The sequence below is a fragment of the Bos indicus genome, chromosome 14, assembly GCF_029378745.1.
Source record: "Bos indicus isolate NIAB-ARS_2022 breed Sahiwal x Tharparkar chromosome 14, NIAB-ARS_B.indTharparkar_mat_pri_1.0, whole genome shotgun sequence".
Classification (NCBI taxonomy): Eukaryota; Metazoa; Chordata; class Mammalia; order Artiodactyla; family Bovidae; genus Bos; species Bos indicus.
The window spans coordinates 32,367,617-32,387,746 of NC_091773.1; the positions used below are offsets into that span (position 1 = coordinate 32,367,617).

At 38.2% G+C, this 20,130-nt stretch overlaps 1 protein-coding gene across 2 annotated transcripts in view; it reads left to right on the forward strand.

Moving 5' to 3' along the window:
- Nucleotides 1-20,130, forward strand: part of PREX2 (phosphatidylinositol-3,4,5-trisphosphate dependent Rac exchange factor 2) — a 302,189-nt gene that overhangs the window by 52,469 nt on the left and 229,590 nt on the right. The gene's annotated exons all lie outside the window — the stretch shown is intronic.

A 20,130-nucleotide genomic window follows, 5' to 3' on the forward strand; every position in this document is an offset into this window, starting at 1 on the left:
TTCTTTTCCTCCCCAGTGCCCCTGAAGTAGTTCTGACCAAAGAGGATGCCTGCCCATCCCCAGAGGCAGGGTCTCCAATAGTTTTTCTGTCCCAAATCGAGTATCCTTGGATGAGCCAGAATACAATTTTCCCAGGTCAATAATCCTTCTCAGCAGTGGACATCTAGACTATAAAATTAAATTTGACCTCATTTTCTGGTTTTTATCCCAGTTTTGTTTCAGGTCTGGAGCCTGACACTGAAGTCCGCTGCATTTGGAAGAGGTCTTGACAGCAGTAGTTATTCCCTGTTAAATGCCAGTCTCCTTCCTTTATACCCTTCCTCACGCCATTTCAGGCAGCATCTCTCAGGGTCACTTTTGCACCAGTGACTGTGAGCCATATACTCCTGTGTCCTTGGAGGCCTCACTAATGCCTGAAGTCTATTTGCTGAGGTGCTTAGCTCTTCCACAAACACTCCCAACATTGGGCTTCTTTCACATTAGGTGTCAGTTTATCATTGAGTTTATCCGTTACATGTTGTTTGAACTTTCAGGCTCCAAGCTCTACAAATAATTGCTCTAAACCATGTTAGTTATCCACACCCTGCTTTGGAATAGTTTCATTTCCATTGTCAAAAGGCTACTTCTTGAGGACCTACGATGATTTAAGTCATCTGAAACAGAGAAACTATTGATATTAGCAGATATTTATCATTTTGCAGTAGTTGAGCTAATTTTCTGCATCTTTGTGTGTATATAACAAAACTCTCAGTGGTAAAGAATCCACCTGCCAAGCAGGAGACACAAGAGATGTCCGTTTGATCCCTTAGTCAGGAAGATTCCCTGGAGAAGGAAATGGCAACCCACTCCAGTATTCTTGCCTGGAAGATTCCATGGACAGAGGCGCCTGTCAGGCTATAGTCCATGGGGTGGCAAAGAGTTGGACAGGACTTAGCACCTAAGCCGCAACAGCAGCAACAAAACTCAAAGTTTGAACAGACCTTATCTTTTTCTTTGTTGTTTTATATGTCCCAGATCAGAGAAAGATGCCTAAAATATTTTTTTAGTTATCACAGTCTTCTTTTTTTCTTGAGAGTGAAGTTTTCTTTACCTCCACCCTACTTGCCTCATGAATATTCAGTTGTTGCCAGAGCTGTAAACCAATAACTATGGAAATGAACTTATGATAATATTTTTCTGTTCCCATTTTCCTCATTGAGTATGTAGGAGTATTTATGATATTTCACATTTTGTTTTCTTCTTAGTTTTTGAAATATAATGGGATTATTGATAATAAATGTTACCCCAGGTTTTACAGTTGAGTTTATTTTACTCCTGTTTCTTGAATGTTTTAAGTAAATGCTTTCAAAAGTTTGCCTTCTTGCAGATTAATATAATTTTTATAAAGAAAATTATGAATAAAATTATGAATGGCTTAAAATTATTTTAAAATATTTTACATATTTATATATATATAATACCTATTTCTCTTATTAATGCATTGATTGAAAATGCTTCTTCCTAAAGATCTTCAGAGATTAAGTAAGCTGTTATTAAGAAAATATTAATACTATGGCTGATTCATGTTGATGTTTGACAGAAACCAGCACAATACTGTAAAGCAATTATCCTGCAATTAAAAATAAATAAATTTAAAACAAACAAAAAGAAGAAAAAATATTAATAGCATCTAGAAAATGTATTTGGTGATAGAAGACAAAATAGAAAAATAGTAATAATGGCAAACAGTTATGTATTGGTCATTGATGTGCCAGTTGCTTTACATATAATTTATTTGATATTCACAACAAGTCTGGAAGAGTAGATGCCATTTACCCTCTTTTTACAAATATGAAGGCAGCCTCAGGAGGGTAAAGGTACTCGTGAGATGTCATGCATCTAGTCATTAACAGAGTTGGGATTTGAACCCAGGCAGACTGACTCCAGAATTCAAGCTCTTATTTTCTCTTATATTTTGGCAAAGTCTATAAACCGGACTGTGCATTGTCCCCACATGTGTGCATTCTTTCTCCATTAATTTAAAGTACCATCTGTACTTTAAACATGGAATTTCCTCCTACTTGTGGTGTTTTGTAGATTTTATTCTGTTCTGTTCTATTTATCTATATTAGCCCGACACTAACCATTTTCATTGCTATACATTAATTCCTCTTAGGAATAGAATTGAAGTAAAGGGTAAAAAGGAAAGGAAACAAAACCACAGAGTAGTGAATTCTCTGTGAATATTGGGGCATAAGAAAAGGAGAGAAGGGGAAATGGTACCTGAGGAGTGTGATAGGAAGAAAAGTCAGATGTGTTTTCAGGATAAAAGCAGGCAATTTTAGGAGTCAGTCTTAAAGAAAAGGTAAAGTAGATATATAAATTTCTCAATAAAAATATTATTTGAAGCAAATATTTATCATGAAGAGAATTTAAAAAAGTTTTTTTTGTGTGCCTCCTGGGGTTGCACAGTGAACTGGATCCAAGTGTGAGAAAAAAGAGGGGGATGGGCACCAAGCAGCGACGGAGCTTCAGGTTGGGAACCTCATTCATTTCTCTGGGTTGTTTTCCAGCATTAAATACATTTCCTCCCCCCACTGCTTACATTTCCTTTTCATGGGAATTGAATTCTCTATTAACGACTTAAACAGGAATAGTGTTCTGCATTTTAAATTCGGGAAATGACCAGTTTCCTGTGCCAGAGAAAAATGTGTGCTTGAGAATATTATCTATAATATGCGCTTTGTACTTCCCGCTTAGCCTTTGCTTTTATTGTGTTGTGTTTTTTGAGTTATCTGATACCGATGTAAATTCCTGAGCAGCACATTGTGAAGTATTGTATTGGAGCCACAATAGTCTACTGGCATCTATGAATAAATATTTGTTTAATAATAAAAAAAGGCATTTTAGCAGACATCTTATTAAGGAGAAATTTCACAAGTATGCTCATGTGCCTTTTAGAAATTGGTTTTGTCCCGTGTCGATCACCAGCTGACACCATGAAGCACGCTTTTACCTGAAATGCAACCTCAGATTACTGGATACTTGAAATGTCTGTATTTTTGTTATAAATCTGTATGTATTGAAAGGCTCATTATTTTCATCTGACTTTAAGCTCTCTCACAAATATTGAAGTGGAGTGAAGTGAAAGTTGCTCAGTCATGTTCGACTCTTTGAGATCCCATGGATTATATAGTCCATCGAATTCTTCAGGCCAGAATACTGGAGTAGTCTTTCCCTTATCCAGGGGATCTTCTCAACCCAGGGATCAAACCCAGGTCATTGCAGGTGGATTCTTTACCAACTGAGCCACCAGGGAAGCCCAGGAATACTGGAGTGGGTAGCCTATTCCTTCTCCAGTGGAACTTCCGGACCCAGGAATCGAACCAGGGTCTCTTGCATTGCAGGCGGATTCTTTACCAGCTGAGCTACCAGGGAAGCCCATTTATGACTTATGAATTATGAAGGAATAGATTTAAATTTAAATTTTGTAACCTAGCCTAATATATTATCTTTATCTTTGTTTAATACTTCTCTTGATGCTATAAAGGGTAAATCACATCTAGAAGAGCTTAGGCAATGTCGAGAATATTAATCTTCTTTTCTATATCTGACCTTTCTCTCTTTTAAATTTTATATCAGAGTATAGCCGATTAACAATGTTGTTATAATTTCAGGTGGACAGAAAAGGTACTCAGCCATACATATGCATGTATCCATTCTCCCCTAAACTTCACTCCTGTACAGGCTGCCACATAACACTGAGTAGAGTTCCCTGTGCTATACAATAGGACCTTGTTGTAAACCTGATTTTTCTGAAGGTATTTTCAGATTGCCTGACACTTTACTTCTTCAGTCGTTGTGATTCTTGTCCGCACCCAGATCGAGTGGCAGCTCCTGGAAGTCAAAGCTGTGGTTTAGCCTTGCTTTCATACATTGTTCAATTTTTATGAACACCGTGTTCTAAGTCCTCTCAAGGATTACGGGGATCGGCTGTAGTCTATATTAACACCTTATAGTTTAACCTTTTTTTAAACATAAATTTATTTATTTTAATTGGAGGCTAATTACTTTACAATATTGTATTGGTTTTGCCATACATTGACATGAATCCACCACAGGGGTACATGTGTTCCCCATCCTGAACCCCCCTTAATCTTGAATTGATTTTTTTCTACCTTCTACTGTTTGTTAATCTTTACATTTCTGGAATGTTTGGAAAATGTGAATAGAGAGATTGACATGAACCACATTTGAGGGCTAACCTGAGTAGAAAAGATCCAGTATAATTTGACAGTATGGAATATGTGTGTGTATATGTATATATATATATAATTCCCATGTGTGTATGTGTATATGTGTGTGTATATATATATAAATATATATATATATAATTCCCCCGACAAGTGTCCTGAGTTATTTATTTTAGAGTCAAGGAATTCTTCCAAAGTTAACGTTAGTTGGATTGGTTCACTGTTAATAGAGGAGCCGAGAGGCATTATCTTCTAGTTCTGTTCTCTCTGGTATTACTTAAAACACTAGTAGAAGAACAATACAAATGAAATTATTCCACAAAACAGAAATAGACATAGAAAATAAGCTTATGGTTACCAAAAGGGGAAGGGGTAGGAGGGGTAAATTAGGACTTTGGGATTAACAGGTACATATTGCTACATGTAAAATAGATAAACAACAAGGACCTACTGCATAGCACAAGGAACTATATTCAGTATCTTGTAATAACCTCTAGTGGAAAAGAATCTGAAATATGAACCTAATATATGTGTATGTATAACTGAATCACTTTGCTATATACCTGAATAATTGTAAATCAATTATGCATGCACGTTCAGTAGCTTAAATCCTGTCTGGCTCTTTGCGACACCATAGACAATACCCTGCCCAGGCTACTTTGTCCATGGGATTCTCCATGTCCATGGGAGTGGGTTTCCATGCCGTCCTCCAGGGGATCTTCCCGACCCAGGGACTGAACCCACGTGTCTTATGTCTCCTTCATTGGCAGGCGGTCTTTACCACTGGCGCCACCAGGGAAGCCCAAGTCAATTATACTTCAATAAAAAACAAACTGAAAGCAAGAACATGGTAAAAGTAAGAGAACTGTGGCTGTTGTAGTGTTCATAGCAGAAATGCTGGCTAACAATTATTTGGTCCTAATTATGCACTAGCACAGTGCCAAGTGCCTGCGAAAATGACCTGTGAATTCTCATCTCCCTGGAAGATAGATATTGTTATTATTAATCTGATTTTTTTAGTGAGACTTAGAAACTGAGACTTGGAGTCTTTGGCTTCATAAATGCTAACCTTAGGGCTGAATTCTACCCCTGGGAGACATCTGTATAGGTGTATGGGTAGCTGTTTGTAGGTGTGTGGGGGTGGGATATGAGGGTAAATTTTGCAGGGGTTCAAAGCAGCTGGCCATAAATGTTGTTACTGTCATTTAATTGCTAAGTCAAGTCCCCCCTCTTTTGTAACCCCATGTACTAAAGCCTACCAGCCTCCTCTGTCCATGGATTTCCCAGATAAGAATACTGGAGTGGGTTGCCCTTTCCTTCTCTTGGGGATCTTCCCCACCCAGGGATCTTTACCACTGAGCCACCTAGAAAGCATTGGGTGTTTCTTAATCTTATTTACTTTATTTAGCTGATTTCTCCTTAAAATGTGGTATATCCCTGACTATTCCGGAGACATCAATCACCCCAAACAATACAAGGAACACAAGATCATGATGAATAAGTGGTACTGAGAGTGTCTAAGCCAAGAGGCGTTTATTGCCAAAAAAAGGTCACTGTATTAAAAAAAAAATTAATAGTTTAAAATAAAGGAATTAGAGTTTTTTTTAGTCTTAGAGAAAACCAGCTGTAGACATGGTTTGCAGAGTCGTAGAAACTATCACTTCAGAGAATTAGCGTCTAACTTGATCGTGAATTCGTTGGAAAACTAGGTGTTAAGTAAATAGGCACCAGTTTTCTCAGTTTTTTTATTTAAGGCTTTTAGAGCTCTCTTATCTTGGGAGTTCATTTTCAGTCAAATACTTTAAGATCAAAGTTCTAAGTTCTAAAACTTAGAACTCTGAAATGATGAGTATTAAAAAATTTATCAGCGGGAGAAGGTGAGGGTGGGGTGGTTTGAGAGAATAGCATTGAAACATGTACATTACCATATGTAAAATAGATGACCGGTGCAAGTTCCATGCATGAAGCAGGGCACCAAAGCCATGCTCTGCGACAGTGCAGAGGAAGGGGGTGGGGATGGAGGAGGGAAGGGGTTCAAGATGGGGGAGGGACACATGTATACCTGAGGCCGATTCATGATGATGTATGGCAAAAATCGCCACAATATTTAAAAGTAATTATTCTCCAATTAAAATAAAGAAATTAATTAAAAAATAAAATTTAAAAAAGAAGTTAAATGTAACCAATCAAAAATATTTATTGAATTTCCTTAATTTAAAAATTAAAAATTCAAGTGCATGAGTAAGCATACTATGAATATCTAATTATAGATTTTCTGGAAACATACAACAACAACAAACTTTAATTATGAGCTACTAAAAAGTCATGTATGATTTTGTGTGGATCTTATGGCAAAGATACTAATATTGTGTGATATTTTTTGAAGTAAATGTGCAGACATTTATTCTGCTAAAAAACAAAAAAAATATATCAGATCCAAAAGGGCTGTGGCAAAGCCTCAAGATCATGGACTGGAAAGTGAAATGGTTATGGAGATTTCTAAGTCACAGACGTGAGTGAAATGGATTTTTGTGTAAAAATGGTAACAACGTTGGGCTTCCCAGGGGTACTAGTGGTAAAGAACCCGCCTGCCAATGCAGGAGTTGTAAGAGCTATGAGTTCAAACCCTGGGTCAGAAAGATCCCCTGGAGGAGGGCATGGAGACTCACTACAGTATTCTTGCCTGGAGAGTCCCATTTTCAGAGGAACCTGGTGGGCTACAGTCCGTGGGGTCACAAAGAGTCTGAGAGGACTGAAGGGACTCAGCACACACAGCAGGGATAGAAAGAGTGGTGGTGACTGAAGCACATGAAAACTTGCGGCTGCTTTTGTTCCAGCCCATTGCAACCATTTAGGAATGTGAACCCTTTGTTGATTTTTCCTTTGTGTTTGAAGAGAGACTGTAGTTACTTTTATGTGAATGCTCTTATTTTTTTTAAATGTTATCAGTTGAATCAATGTTTTAGTCACTCTGTGCTGTGTTTAAAATACCTCTACTGTAAGAAAATATCTCTGTTGCTCTCAACCTTTGCAGTAGACCAACTCCTTTTCTTAGGTCAGTGGAAGTTAAATATTCAAGAAAGATACCTTCAGTATACCTACTTTTACAGGCTGAGCTGTGAAATGAGATGGTTGGAATCAAAATCCAACAAAAGATAAGAAAAAGTTAAACAGTAACTTAAAAGACACTTGAGAAAAGATTGTATTTTAGTTTTTACTCTACCTCAACAAATTTCCAAAATTTTCACTTTTAAATAATTTTATACATGATTGTAGTTGTGTTGAGAATAGTTCTCTTTTCTTTTTCATCTGTTGTCCTTTGACTTTCCAGCCACTTAGCTATTAAACATCTTTAAAAATCATGTGTCTTGTGTGTAGTTAGTGCACTGATCACCTGCTGACAAAGATAAATTCTTCCTCAAAAACTCCCGAGGATCACAGTTAATCATGCTGCCTTTTGGGGTGCTGAAGGCAAATAGAAGACACCAAATAATGTTATAATTATACTTAAATCCTGGGAAAGTTTCAGCCAAAGCAGTTTAAAAGATCTAGATAGTATGGTGAAAAACTGACTTTCCTTAGGCTCTCAGATAATGGTGATGTTCATTTTGAATTCATAGTTGTTCTGAAAGAGAGTGAAACATTGTTTGATTGGGAAATTGAGCAGGTTTTAAAAGGTCCTCAATATCTATGACACAACAAATCCTTTTGTGTCTGAATTATAAGAAAACAACATTCAAAAGGCTTTCACTAGGAATCATGATACACTATTTAGGTACCACTGTGATTTCTTTAGGCACTTGAGTAAATCCAGGTGTGACATATAAAACATATATATATATATATTTGATGGTTTGTAGAGTGCTAGGTCGGAGAAGGCAATGGCACCCCACTCCAGTACTCTTGCCTGGAAAATCCCATGGATGGAGGAGCCTGGTAGGCTGCAGTCCATGGGATCGCAAAATGTCGGACACGACTGAGCGACTTCACTTTCACTTTTCACTTTCATGCATTGGAGAAGGAAATGGCAACCCACTCCAGTGTTCTTGCCTGGAGAATCCCAGTGACGGGGGAGCCTGGTGGGCTGCCATCTATGGGGTCGCACAGAGTCGGACACGACTGAAGCGACTTAGCAGCAGCAGCAGAGTGCTAGGTGGGCTTCCCAGGTGGCACTAGTGGTAAAGAATCTGCCTGCCAATTCAGGAGACTCAAGAGATGCTGGTTCGCTCCTTGGGTCAGGAAGATTCCCTGGAGGAGGGCATGGCAACCCACTCCAGTGTTCTTGCCTGGAGAATGCCATAGACAGAGAAGTCTGCTGGGCTACAGTCCATGGGATTGCAAAGAGTCAGACACAGTTGAGCGACTTAGCATACACAGTGGCTGTACCATTTTGCATTCCCACCGGCACTGAATGAGAATTCCTGATTGCTCCACATTCTCACCAGCCTTTGGTATTGTCAATATTTTGGATTTTGCCCTTCCTATAAGTGTGTAGAGGTATCTTGTTGTTTTGATTTTCAGTTGCCAAATAACATAAGATTTGATCAACTTTTCATATCCTTATTTGTCACCTACATATCTGCTTTGGTGAGGTGTCTGTTCAGTACTTTTGCCCATTTTAAATATCAGGCTATTCATTTTTTGTCGAGTTTTAAGAGTTCTTTGTATTTGTTGAGTAACAGTCTTTTATCATAAAATGGTAAGAGAAGACATCCTTTGTTGTTCCTGATCTCAGTGGGAAAGCTTCTTGTTGCTTCTTTTAAAAATTTAATCTTCTCTATCTATTGTAGTGCCTGCCTGCGCAGTCCTGTCTAACTCTTTGAGACCCCATGGACTGTAGCCCACCTGGCAGCTCTGTCCTTGGAGTTTTCCAGGCAAGAATACTGAATTTCCTTCTCCAGGAGATCTTCCCAACTCAGGGATTAAACCCAAGTCTCTTTTGCCTCCTGAATTGGTAGGAGGATTCTTTACCACTGAGCCACCTGGGAAGCCCCTTTATTGTGGTATAGTTGACTTAAAATATTACATTAGTTTCAGGTGTACAACGTAATGATTCAGAATTTTTATGTATTACACACCATCCAAAGTTATCATAAGAAATTGATTATCCCCATGCAGAGTACATCATGAGAAACGCTGGACTGGAAGAAACACAAGCTGGAATCAAGATTGCCAGGAGAAATATCAATAACCTCAGATATGCAGATGACACCACTCTTATGGCAGAAAGTGAACAGGAACTCAAAAGCCTCTTGATGAAAGTGAAAGAGGAGAGTGAAAAAGTTGGCTTAAAGCTCAACATTCAGAAAACAAAGATCATGGCATCCGGTCCCACCACTTCATGGGAAATAGATGGGGAAACGGTGTCAGACTTTATTTTTGGGGGCTCCCAAATCACTGCAGATGGTGACTGCAGCCATGAAATTAAAAGACGCTTACTCCTTGGAAGGAAAGTTATGACCAACCTAGATAGCATATTCAAAAGCAGAGTCATTACTTTGCCAACAAAGGTCCGTCTAGTCAAGGCTATGGTTTTTCCTGTGGTCATGTATGGATATGAGAGTTGGACTGTGAAGAAGGCTGAGTGCCGAAGAATTGATGCTTTTGAACTGTGGTGTTGGAGAAGACTCTTGAGAGTCCCTTGGACTGCAAGGAGATCCAACCAGTCCATTCTGAAGGAGATCAGCCCTGGTATTTCTTTGGAAGGAATGATGCTAAAGCTGAAACTCCAGTACTTTGGCCACCTCATGCGAAGAGTTGACTCATTGGAAAAGACTCTGATGCTGGGAGGGATTGAGGGCAGGAGGAGAAGGGGATGACAGAGGATGAGATGGCTGGATGGCATCACTGACTCAATGGACGTGAGTCTGAGTGAACTCCGGGAGTTGGTGATGGACAGGCAGGCCTGGCGTGCTGCGATTCATGGGGTCGCAAAGAGTTGGACATGACTGAGTGACTGAACTGAACTGAACTGAACTGATGCTGTACATTATGTCCCTGTGACTTATTTATTATTTAGTTCCTTTTAAGAGTCAGACACGACTGAAGCAACTTAGCATTAGCAATCCTCTTCACCTGTCTTGCCTCTTCCCCACTCCACTCCCCTCTGTATCTGTGAGTCCTTTTCTGTTTTATTTGCTTGCTTTTAGAGAAAGCTTCCAGAGAAGGCAATGGCACCCCACTCCAGTACTCTTGCCTGGAAAGTCCCATGGACAGAGGAGCCTGGTGGGCTGCAGTCCATGGGGTCGCTAAGAGTCAGACACGACTGAGTGACTTCCCTTTCACTTTTCACTTTCATGCATTGGAGAAGGAAATGGCAACCCACTCCAGTGTTCTTGCCTGGAGAATCCCAGGGATGGGGGAGCCTGCCATCTATGGGGTAGCACAGAGTTGGACACGACCGAAGCAACTTAGCAGCAGCAGCAGAGAAAGCTTCCAGTTTCTCACCATTATGTATAACACTGGCTCTAAGTTTTTAAATACAAACTGTGGAAAATAATTCAAGAGGTGGGAATACCAGACCACCTTACCTGCCTTCTGAGAAATCTGTATGCAGATCAGGAAGCAACAAGTTAGAACTGGACATGGAATAGCAGACTGGTTCCAAATAGGAAAAGAAGTATGTCAAGGCTGTATATTGTCACCCTGCTTATTTAACTTCTATGCAGAGTACATCATGCAAAATGCCAGACTGAATGAAGCACAAGCTGGAATCAAGATTGCCAGGAGAAATATCAATAACCTCAGATATGCAGATGATACCACCCTTATGGCAGAAAGCGAAGAATAACTAAAGAGCCTCTTGATGAAGGTGAAAGAGGAGAGTGAAAAAATTTGCTTAAAACTCAACATTCAGAAAACTAAGATCATGGCATCCAGTCCCATCAGTTCAGTTCAGTCACTCAGTCATGTCCGACTCTTTGCGACCCTATGAGCTTCAGCATGCCAGGCCTCTCTGTCCAACACCAACTCCCAGAGCCTACCCAAACTCATGTCCATTGAGTCGATGATGCCAACCAACCATCTCATCCTTTGTCGTCCCCTTCTCCTCCTGCCTTCAGTCTTTCCCAGCATCAGGGTCTTTTGAAATGAATCAGCTCTTTGCACCAGGTGGCCAAAGTCTTGGAGCTTCAGCTTCAACATCAGACCTTCCAATGAACACCCAGGACTGATCTCCTTTAGGATGGACTGGTTGGATATCCTTCCTGTCCAAGGGACTCTCAAGAGTCTTCTCCAACACCACAGTTCAAAAGTATCACTTCTTCTGCACTCAGCTTTCTTTATAGTCCAACTCTCATATCCATACATGGCAAATAGATGGGGAAACAGTGGAAACAGTGGCTGACTTAATTTTTTTGAGCTCCCAAATCACCGCAGATAGTGATTGCAGCCATGAAATTAAAGGACGCTTACTCCTTGGAACAAAAGCTATGACCAACCTAGACAGCATATTAAAAAGCAGAGACATTACTTTGCCAACAAAGATCCATCTAGTCAAAGCTATGGTTTTTCCAGTAGTCGTGTATGGATGTGAGAGTTGGACTATAAAGAAAACTGAGCACAGAAGATTTGATGCTTTTGAACTGTGGTGTTGGAGAAGACTCTTGAGAGTCCCTTGGACTGCAAGGAGATCTAACCAGTCCATCCTAAAGGAAATCAGTCCTGAGTATTCATTGAAAGGACTGATTCTGAAGCTGAAACTCCAATACTTTGGCCACCTGATGCAAAGAACTGACTCATAGGAAAAGACCCTGGTGCTAGGAAGGATTGAAGGTGAGAGGAGAAGGGGACAACAGAGGATCAGATGGTTGGATGACATCATCAACTCGATGGACACAAGTTTGAGCAAGCTCTGGGAGTTGGTGATAGATGGGGAGGCCTGGCGTGCTGCAGTCCACGGGGTTGCAGAGAGTCAGACATAACTGATCGACTGAACTGAACTGAAGGTTTTAAAAGACTTTTTATAATGTTGAGGACATTCTCCTTTATTCTTAGTTTGCCAAGAGCAATTTTTGTGAATGGCTGTTAGATTTTGTCAGCCTCCTCTCATGCATCTGTTGATAGGATTATGTGATTTTTCTTCTTATACTATTGATGGCTTACATTAATTGATTTTCAATGTTGAACCAACTTTGCATACCTGGAATACTCCCATTTTTCCAATGGTTTATAGTTTTTTTTATACACTTTGGATTTTATTTGTTAAAATTTTGTTTAGGATTGTTGCATCTAGTTTATGAGTGATATTGGTGTCGTTTTCCTGTGAGATCTTTGTCTGATCTTGCTATTAGGAATGCTGACCTCACAGAACAAGTTAGGAGGTATTTCCTCTACTTCCGTCTTCTGGGAGAGACTCGGAAGAATTGATGTAATTCTTCCTTTAACTGTTTGATAGAATTCACCAGTGAACTTGTTCGGTCTGATGCTTTGTATTTTAGAAGGTTTATAAATATTGATTCAGTTCCTTTTATAGATAAAGTCCTACTCAAATTGTATTTCTTTTTGTGTGAATTTTGGCAGGTCATGTCTGTCAAGGTATTGATCCATTTCATTTAAGTTATCATTTGCAGTCGTAACATTTTTCATAATATTCCTTTATTATCCTTTTAATGTCCATGCAATCTCTGTTGATGTCCTGTTTTTCATTTGTTGTTAGCTTTATTTATTTTTGCAAAGAACCAGCTTTTGGTTTTGTTGAGTTTTGGTGTTGATTTTATGTTTAAAATTTTTCTGATTTCTTCTCTAATTTTTATTATATTTTTTCCCCCTTTTGCTGACTGGATTGTTTGCTCTTCTTTCCTAAGTGAAAGCTTAGATTATTGATTTAAATATTTTGTAATGTATGCTTTCAATGCTATAAACTTACCTTTGAGTTCTTCTTTTGCTGCTTCTTAGAAATTTTGGTGAGTTGTATTTTCATTTTCTTCAAAATATTTTATATCTCCTGAAATTTCTTACTTGACCCATGTGTTATCTAGAAGTGTATTGTTTAATATCCATGCATTTTGGGGTTTTCTAACTATCTATTATTGATTTTTAGTTTAATTAATTCCATTGTGGTCAGATATTGTATGATATCTATGTTTTTAGATGTGTTACAATGTGTTTTATTGCCCAGAATATGGTCTCTTTTGGTGAGTTTTCCAAGTGAGCTTGAGAAGAATGTACTTTCTGCCGTTGTTCAGTTCAGTTCAGTTTCAGATCAGTTGCTCAGTCATGTCCGACTCTTTGCAGCCCCATAGACTGCAGCATACTAGGCTTCCCTGTTCATCACCAACTCCCAGAGTTTGCTCAAACTCATGTCCATCGAATCGGTGATGCCATCCAGCTGTCTCCTCCTCTGTTGTCCCCTTCTCCTCCTGCCTTCAATCTTTCCCAGCATCAGGGTCTTTTCCAGTGGGTCAGCTCTTCGCATCAGATGGCCAAAGTATTGGAATTTCAGCTTCAGCATCAGTCCTTCCAATGAACATTCAGGACTGATTTCCTTTAGGATTGAATGGTTGGATCTTCTTGCAGTCCAAGGGACTCTCAAGAGTCTTCTCCAACACCATAGTTTGAAAGCATCAGTTTTTCGGCTCAGCCTTCTATAAAGAAGTTGGACCGTAAGGTCCAACTCTCCCATCCATACATGACTACTGGAAAAAAACCACAGCTTTGACTATATGGACCTTTGTTGGCAAAGTAATGTCTCTGCTTTTTAATATGCTGTCTAGGTTGGTGATAGCTGTTGTTGGATATAGTTATTTTATATCCAGCCAATTGATAATGTTGTTGAGTTCAGTTATATACTTACTGATTTTCTGCCTACTAGATATTTCCACTTCTGATTAAATGTTAAGTCTCCAACAATGACTGTGGACTCGTTTATTGTTCGTGGCAGTTCTATCATTTTTTGTCTCATGTATTTAGATGCTCTTGTTAGATACGTACAGGTTAAGCATTGTTATGTCTTCTTGGAGAATTGATTATCTTTGAGAACTCTTCTTGCTTTTGAGGTCTGCTCTGTCAGAAAATAATATGGCTTCTCCCACTTTATTTTGATTAATGTTAGCATGGTATATATTGCTCTCAGTCTATGTGTGTTTTTATATTTATCATGGGTTTCTTTTAGATAACATATAGTTGGATCTTGTTTTTTTGATCCACGCAATAAAATGTGTTAATTGGAAAATATACATAACTCTCGGTGAATTGCTATTAAAAAATCTACAACAGCAAGCATGGATAAAAGGCCCTTCATATTGCAGGATAGATCAATGGGTTTTAACAAAGCAGAGTACAAAAGTTCACTGATATGATGTCATATTCCACATCATGACGACCTTCAAGAAACTATCACTTACTGAATTTTGATGTTGTTTTAAAGAAGAATATTCACAATGCACTGAAAATGTTCTAGAAATGAACATATTTTTTCCTTTTCCAACTCTGATTGAAATGTTTCCAGGGATTCCCTGGTAAAGAATCCACCTACCAATGCAGGAGACACAGGTTCCATCCCTGATCTGGGAGGATCCCACATGTTGTGGAGCTGCTAAGCCTGTGTGCCACAACTACTGAGCCTGATTCCTAGAGCCTGGGATCTGAAACTTCTGAGCCCACATTATGCAACTGCTGAAGCCTGAGTTCCCTCGAGCCCATGTTGTGCAACGATAGAAGCTCATACACTGCAGCTAGAGAGTAGCCCCCGCTCGTGGAAACTAGAGAAAAACCTGCACAGCAACAAAGACTCAGCCCAGCCAAAAGTAAAGATAAATAAATACATTTAAAAAATAAAATGTTTCCAAACAACGTGTCACAACACATTGAAGCATATGAGAATCCAGATGTCTATTAAGCCAGACATTAAAGAAATTTGCATTCCTATGAAACAGTACCATACTTCTCACTGAAATTTTTTAGGAAAAGATAACTGTTTTTCTTAAAAGTATGTTAGATATGTTAACATATAATTGGTTTATAATTGTTAATTTAAAATAAATTTATACATGATTTTCTGGATAAGAAATAATAAAATTTTTCTTAGTTTTAGTTTCTAACATATTAAATATTGATAGATATGTTACACAAATAAAAGTTCTTTGCAGTTCTCCATCATTTTTAAGAATGTATAGGAGTCCAGAGGCTCAACCGTTTAAGAATCACTGCTGAAAACAATGCCTGGCATGCAAATTAAATACAATATTGTAGCATTTTGGCTAGTAGTTAATAGTTATAATACATGCATGATATGTATTTAAATTTACAGATATTAACACCACAATATGCATGTCTGTTACTTTTTTCCATGGTAAAGGAAGGAGTCCTACTTCAAAATTGGAATCAGTGGGTCTTCAGGCAAAAATGAGATCCAGTGGAGTGGAAAATTTATGAAGGGTTCACCAAAGTATATTAAGGGAACATAAAATGTAACTCGGATGAATTGAGCTGGTATTTTCTAGCTTAAAAAAACATATACGCTTCTTTGGTTCAAATCCACCTCCTTTTCTCAGCAAAACTTTAAATACCTTTAAACCTCTGTGGCTACCAACTCCATTTTCTTATTCTCCATTTATCCTGTGCCCATTCCTTTGGTTGCACCATGGTCAAGATCACCAGTGACCCACCTTGTGTTGTCAAGTCACATATCTGTTCGTACTTAGCAGAATTCTCTGCACTGTTAAAGCAATTGACCACTTCTTCTTTCCTGAAACTCTCTCTCTATTGGCTTTTGTGACACTGCACTCTTCTGATTTTGCTCCTGCTTTCCTGGCTTCTTTGGTTTCTCTTCTTTTACTTGACTTGTAAATGTTAAAATGCTCTCAAGGTTCTGTTCTGGGGCCTTTTTCCTTCTCTGCCTACATATTTTCTCCAATGAATAGGAGCCAGCTGTCTCTTCTCTCTTCCTTGAGTTATGAAGACTGTCCCTGAGTTACATCTTCCTGCCAGTAGCACTCAACCCTTTAACTTTAGCTTCAATCTCCCTTTAGAAAAAAGATCAGTACAGCTGACTCCCTACTTGAGATTTCTACATCGGTGTCCAGTAGGCATGTCAAACTCAACATGGCTAGAACAAACTCTGATTCTCCCACTCCAACAACTACTCCCCCTTCTGACTTCTTTGTTCCAATTAAATGGTGCCACGGTCAACCAGGAGTTCAAAGCAAACTCCACTGGCAAGCCTTTTTCTTTTCTTAAAAAAAAAAAAAATTACTTGGCTGTGTCGGATCTTAGTTGCAGCATGTAGAATCTAGTTTCCTGACCAGTGATCAAACCTGGGCCCCTGCATTGGGAGAGTGTGGAATCTTAGTCACTGGACCACCAGGGAAGTCCCAAGCCCTTTTCATTTATTTAGAGTTTTGTCTTTCTCTCAGGAAGACAAAACAAAACAGTATCTTCCAAAAACTTTTGATGTTGTAATCTTAAGTTAAAGAGGTAAAGGAAATACTTGGTCTTATTTTTTCCACCTATTTTCATTAAATGAAAATACGTTTTCCCTGCAGTGGCACAGCTGCTCTTTAAATTTTCCCTTTTCACCTTCATATGTAAAATTTATACATCTCTATTCATATTGAATAGCCACAATTCAAGGTGACAGGTTAATGCTAAGATCATTCTGAATGCAGAATATTTATAGGAGTAATAAGGTTTAATGCTTATATGATATGAAACTCAAATTGGCATCAGGTATCTGGAATTAAAAGTGTGAACTGTTAAAAATCTGTGTGACTTTGGAGGGTGGTTTGTGTGTGCGTTACTGATGAAAAGAGGGAGAAAGACAAAAAGAGAAAGATTATAATTTAGTACACTGAAATGATAAGATAAGCAAATGCATTCTGAGATAAAACTCATTATGGACTTTACTTTTGAGCTGGTAGCGGCCCAGATGGACAGACAGGGATGAAGCTAGCATCTCCCTATTATACCTGAATGAGTTTTCTTCCTTCTTTTGATGATGTGGTAGCAAATTTGTGACTTCTTTAGCTTTCTTTAACTAATGTATGGCATTTAATATATTTTACCAAACTTGTTGAGAGGAACAATGTGAAGCAAATTGAAGAGAAGATGAGGCATTCTGAAACTCTTCAAGTCTTATACACATTGAAAAGTTTGAGGACCACTGGCATTAAAGCCATTTTCTGGTCCTTATTTTCCTTATATTTGTATCAGATTGAAGATGATCTAATTCCGATGAGATTCTGAATCGGTGAGAATGAATGAATAGAGAGATAAAACAACATACTAAATCTCATGTATTTTTGTGACTAGAATATTAATGCTGCCTTGATTGACAGGAGAATGATGAAATACCCCAATTACCAAAGTTTGAAAGGACTCTATAGATTCTGGTTATTAAAGTTTGATGCTGTAAACATGTCATTTATCTTCAGAAAGGAAGACTGACACATTTTGTAGAAAATGTCAGTTTTCATGAATTTGCCCTCTCAAGCAAGCATCTAAATTCTGCCTGCACTGCTATATAAGATGAGGCTCTTGGGAAACATAAATGCTTGGTTAGAAATGCTAAGAAGTTCCAGGTTTTGTTTCACATGCAGTTAAACAAAAAGTTCCATATTGTCACGGAGGATAAGAAGATAAAATGTCAGATAAAGATAGAGTTTACTTTATTAGGTTGTATGTTTCCTTTTGCCTCATAGTTTGATTCATTGTCACTACTCCTTTCTTTAATTTGCTGGTTTCAGAATGTGACTGAGTTTAGTTTATGACGATAAGATTTATAAATGTAGAGGTGAAGTTTAAGTTTTGCTTGCACGAGAGGTTCTGTTTCCTACGTGGCCAATATGAAATGTAAACTCGGTGGTCAGAGCATCATGCTGTTTCATGACTAAATGGGAAGAGCTAAGGAGCATTTTTGATAAAGATATTGTTAAAAAAAAAACTAAAATTGAAAATTAGGTTAACACTAATTAAAATGGGTATTAAAGCCAGAAAATTTGAAAATCTCTATCCATTGCCAATTATACCTAACTTTAGATAATATTTCAAAAGATTGTATTACAGATTTCTAATAAGAAAGTTAAGGTGTCATCCAATACTTTCTTATTCATTTTATTTAATTCAGCTGAATTCTTACATTGAGATGAGGCTGTTAGTACTGATGTGGCTTTGAAGTTATGGAATCTGAAACGTGAACCCACTGAATCAGGAATCAAGATGGTGCTGAAGCTAAAGCTAGGAGTGAGATCCTGCAGTTCAGTTGTTTTGTTTCTTTTAGATGGTTTTGTTTTTCTCTTTACACAAGTTCTACAAAAGTTTAACATGCACACAGCCAGATATTCTGAAAATAAGAAAGTGTACAAAGGTCACTTTCCTACCACTTGGAAGTAATCACTGTTTGCATTTTAGTGTGTGCCACATATTTTTCTTAGTATGAATGCACTCTGACATTATACATGTGTACACATATATGTGTGTATATATACACATATGCATATATATGTAAAAGTGTGTATGTATGTGTGCATCCAGTATGCTTAGACGTATTTCCACCAAACAATAGTTTACAGACCTCTTTTTTAGACAGACATATGTATATATACTTTTCATCTCATTCCATTTCTGATTATACTTTTCCCCAGTATTCTGTAGTTTGCTTGTACCCTAATATATTAAATGATCCCCTTAATGATGAGCTTTTAAGTTGTTTCCCCTGTTTTTGCTTCTATAATCAATACATTGAAACCCCTTGTCTGAAAATTTTCTTAGGATAAATTTCAAGAGATAGAATTGCTGGGTTAAAGGAAACGCCCACTTAGAAATCTGAGATTTATACTAAGTTGTCCTCAGAAGTGTTGTGTCATTTTGTATTGTTATTAGCAATGTCTTGAGGGTGATGATTTTGGAATATTATGAACACTCCTTTGTTTTGTTAATCTTTTAAATCTTGGTAAATATGGGATTCCCTGGTGGTTCAGACAGTAAAGAGTCTGAGAGAGAGAGAGTCTCTCTCTGCGGGAGACTTGGTTTTGATCCCTGGGTTGGAAAGATCCCCTGGAGAAGGGAATGGTAATCCACTCCGGTATTCTTGCCTGGAAAATTCCGTAGACAGAGGAGCCTTGCATGCTGCAGACATTCTTACAGTAATTTTCATTTGTTTGGTGGAGTATCTCCAGATTCCTTCCAGCTAATGTGTGCCCTGACTTCACAGGCAGTGGCTGGAGCTCTTAGGACAGATAAAGGAAGGAATGATCTCGCCTGGTCTTTAAGTAGTTAATGGACCTTGTTTTGAGGACCCAGACCAGATTTGCTGGGTGGAAAATCATTTTTTTCCTTCTAAACATTTGTAAGGCCCAGTATAAATAACTCTTTTTTTTTTTCTTTGTAAAAATAATAGCTTATTTCATCACGGGCTTAATGACCACCAGGAAGAGTCTAGATCTTTGAAATACTAATGAACTTATTTGCCTACCATAGGGCTTTAGAGAGCTCTGAACCTGATCCCAGAAATACAAAAACTCAAGGCAGGCAGGAGAGGATGGGGAATTCTTCCGTTCCTTCTTGAAAGTCTCTTTTTCTTTCTCCCTTCCTTCCTCACTCCCTCAATCTCTCTCACTTGTAAAGGGATCCCTTTAGAATTTCTGGCCCTTTTGTTGTTATTAGAAGTCCCCTTTTGGCTAAATTTTGGTCCTTTGTGCTTCACAAGACTTAGGTGTTTAGGCAACATTTGACTCTAAGTATCTTACTGCAGAACTTTGAGATCTTGGTAAATACATTTAATTCATATCCACATGATCACTTTTGGCCCTGTCCCAAACTGTAAAGGAAATATCCCCAGGTAGGAGAAACAAACAATGCACAAGGTTTCTGTCTTTTATTGATATAACAAAACTATTGCACTTGATAGTTACTGGATTCTTATAAAAAAATAATTGATTCGGATCAACACTCGGTTACTTGA